This window comes from Lagopus leucura, unplaced genomic scaffold (assembly GCF_019238085.1).
Source record: "Lagopus leucura isolate 7727_CA_CO unplaced genomic scaffold, USGS_WTPT01 Super-Scaffold_100029, whole genome shotgun sequence".
NCBI lineage: Eukaryota > Metazoa > Chordata > Aves > Galliformes > Phasianidae > Lagopus > Lagopus leucura.
Window position 1 is genome coordinate 1,595,823 of NW_024962280.1, and position 3,854 is coordinate 1,599,676.

Below are 3,854 nucleotides of genomic sequence, written 5' to 3' on the forward strand. Positions count from 1 at the left end.
GGGCTGCGAGGGATTCATCAAGCAAACAGCACTAATAGGAAACAGCAGCAAGATGTTGAGCGCGCGTTGCTCCTATATATAGTTTGGCCTTAAAACACAAATTCCTGAGTTCCTGTTTGCTTTCGCGATAGGGGAAGGTGTCTGTCACCATGGTATCTGCGTGCGCCTCTCAGCAAAGAATCACTGTCAAAAAGCTCCTCAAAAAGCAGTGATTTTTCTCTGAGGAACGCAGAGCTGTGGGGATGGCACAGTGCTGCCCCTGCCCTGCTGGGGAATACGTGGTAGAGAACTTTGGTGTCAGTAGGGCAATAGGTAAAAAAGGGCTCCTGAATAAAATCTGGGGCCAGCGGTTGTGTCGGGCATAAACTGGCTTCTCCTGGCTGTGAGATGGGGAGCCCAGCTGGTTGGCTGTGCAGGATGGGGTCCCTGCTGGGTGACAGCCAGCATGCAGCCATGATGTGTGGGTGCCCCATCCCTGCAGGCATTCAAGGCCAGGCTGGATGTGGCTCTGGGCAGCCTGGGCTGCTGGTTGGTGGCCCTGCACACAGCAGGAGGTTGGAACTGGATGAGCACTGTGGTCCTTTACAACCCAGGCCATTCTAGGATTCCATGATTCTGTGACATTCTGCAGCAGTGGCAGGATGCTTGTGCAGGGAAGGGGAAGCTCTTTAGAGGCTTTTTTTTTCCATTATTGCTTAAAGGAAATCCATGACATGAGCTGCTATTGTTCAGAGGAAACGTGTGTTGCTGCTGCTTCAAGGGGCAGATTAGCACCATTTCCCTGGCAAAGCCCCAGCTGCATAATAGCAGCGGTCAGCTCAGCCTGAGACTCAGCAGCTTCATCAGAAAGGGCTCCTGGAAGCCCCTGCTCTGTCAGGTAAAGGCACTGTGTTTTCTTGGACCAGTGGTGGGTTCCCAGTAGGCTCCAGGCTGCAGTGAGCAGGCACTGGGAGGCTGAGTCCATGCATTTGGCAGCAAAGGTCTATGTATTTAGGCCTCCAAAACTGGGAGAAACACAAAGTTTTCCAAAAAAATGCTAATTCAAAAGCATGTGGTTGCATTCTGCCCTGCTGTGTATCCCCGTGGGGCTGATTGGTGCCTGGGAATGGAGCTGTGGGTGATGCTCCCAATGACAGATTGGGTTGGAGAGGGCAGGAGGGGCTGGCTGGGGCTGCTGGGCTTCTCTATCCTCCTCCTGCCCCTACCTAAAAGTTCTGCACTTTATCATAAGGAAGAGAAAGCACCTGAGGTGTCTTTAATAAGGGGTTAGACTAGTGCCAAAATGGTAGAACAAAGCGAGTTTGATGGCCTGTGGAAATAAGCAAGCTGGCTTTCAGCGTGGCCCTGCACTTGTGCAATGAAAGTTGTGAGAATTCTGCTTCCATGAGAGATTGCTGTTTCAGAACAAACTCAGCTTGCTTTGTTTGCATTAAAACCTCCTTTGCAGTGAATAAAGTAACTGTAAAGCACGCTCTTTCATCTACAAGGACTTGTGCTCGCACTCTCCTCCCTTTAAAATTCATGTGAAGCTCAAATTGTTCATCGCTTTGCAGGAACAACCCATTTGGTGTAGGCTAGTGGAAGGGAAGAAATGACATATGTGTTTTGAATAACAATAAGTGGTTTCTTCTTGCAAAGGGGTCAAGTGGAAATATGGTCCCCGTGTATAATTAGAAATGTGGAGGGCTGACGCTGCAAGGGTAAACCAACTGCAACTGACTGCAAGGAAAGAAAAATAGAAAGTTAAAAAAAAAAGAGAAACTTAGACAGATAGCAAACATGGTTTGCTCTGCAGCCTAGTAAGGAACCATTCTGCCCTTCTGAGGCCTGCAGGTGGGCTGAGGACTTCTGGCTTTTCACCTCTGAGCTCTCCTTTGTCAGCACTGCTTTCTGCAGGTGTCACAGAATCCTAGAATGGCCTGGGTTGAAAAGGACCACAATGCTCATCTAGTTCCAACCCCCTGCTATGTGCAGGGTCACCAGAACAGGCTGCCCAGAGCCACATCCAGCCTGGCCTTGAATGCCTCCAGGGATGGGGCATCCACAACCTCCTTGGGCACCCCTCCATCAGCAGAGGGGTGGCCAGCAGGGACAGGGAGGTGATTGTCCCTGTCTACTCTGCTCTTGTGAGGCCCCATTTGCAGTGCTGCATCCAGGTCTGGAGCCCCCAGTACAAGAAAGAGAGCTGTTGGAGAGGGTCAAGAGGAGCCACAGAGATGATGAGGGACTGGAGCACCTTCATTATAAGGATAGGCTGAGGGAGCTGGGCTTATTCAGCCTGGAGAAGAGAAGCTGCGGGGTGACCTCATTGCAGCCTTTCAGTACCTAAAGGGAGCCTACAAACAGGAGGGGAATCAACTCTTGGAAAGGGTAGATAACAGCAGGACAAGGGGAAATGGTTTTACGTTGAGGGAGGGAAGATTTAGGTTGGATGTCAGGTGGAAGCTCTTTGCTATGAGAGTGGTGAGGTGCTGGAACAGCTGCCCAGAGAGGTTGTGGATGCCCTGTCCGTCCCTGGAGGTGTTCAAGGCTAGGTTGGATGGGGCCCTGGGCAGCCTGGGCTGGTATTAAATAGGGAGGTTGGTGGCCCTGCTTGTGGCGGGGGGTTGGAGATTCATGATCCTTGAGGTCCCTTCCAACCCTGGCCATTCTGTGATTGGGCAACCTGTTCCAGTGCTTCGCCACCATCTGAGTGTCCTATGGGTCACATCAGCCCTTGGTATTCCCTTCACTCTGGGGAGCTGATGGCAGCTGGCAGCCAGAGGTGGCCCTGGTATGGTGTGTTAACAGTGCTCTGAGCAGCACAGTGTGCTCTCCTCTTCCCCAAGCTGTTGTCATCACTCTCATGGCAGAAATCTTCCAATCGATCTCGCGTGCCACGAGATCCTATAAATAAAGCTGCTGCAGGCTGCTGCTGTCAGGCTGGAACCCAGCAGGCTGCTCCCCGCCTCGCAGCACTCAGATATGCTCAGACAAAGATGTATGTCCCCAAAATATGCCATAAAACCACCAAGGCTGGAAAAGACCTCCAGGAGCCGCCAGTGTCTTCATGTCCAGCGAAGGCATAATGTCAGGTGTAACCCTGCTGCACCTATTTTTGCTGCCTTGGCCAAAGCAGCTGTACCATTGTGCCCTTAGGGAGCTGAGGCTGGGAGCCATGGTGGCACCAGGGAGGTTCAGGGTGCAGATTAAGAAAGATTTCTTCTCCCAAAGAGTGGTGCTGCAGTGGCACAGCTGCCCAGGGGCTGCTGAGGTCACCAGCCCTGCGGGTGCTCAGAATTGTGGGGATGTGGCACTGAGGGGATGGGTTGGGGTTGATGATTTTGGAGGTCCTTGCCAGCCTGAATGGTTCTGTGATTCTGTGATCACATAGGAGGTAACGGCAGAAGTTTGGTCTCTTGTTATCCATCCTGCTGTGTCTGTCGGTCTGTGTGTACCATTTCTGCAAGGCCAGCCGGGTGCTGCTTCCAGATTCCAGCACTGCAGAAAGCATCTCATCAAAATTAATAGCGGAGCGCGAATCGCTGGTGCGTCGGGCTCGCCTCTGACCAGCCAGAACATCCCAGACACAATTCGCTTATTAAGGCTCCGTTAAACGGCCAAAAAAGAGACGGGAAGCGTGGGCAAAGAGCTCCCCTCCCCGTTACCGACCCGGGGCCGCCCCCTCCGCCCCCCTCCTCCCATCCCCGACGGCCGCCGGAGGCGCTCTGAGCAGCGGAGCCTCCGGGGCGGGCGGTGCGCGGTACCCGCGGGCTCAGAGCGGGATATAGAGATATAGAGATATAGATATTAATCATTTTTAACGCGGAACCTTTCTCTCCGTTCCCCCCTTCCCCTCCTCCTCCCCCCGCCAG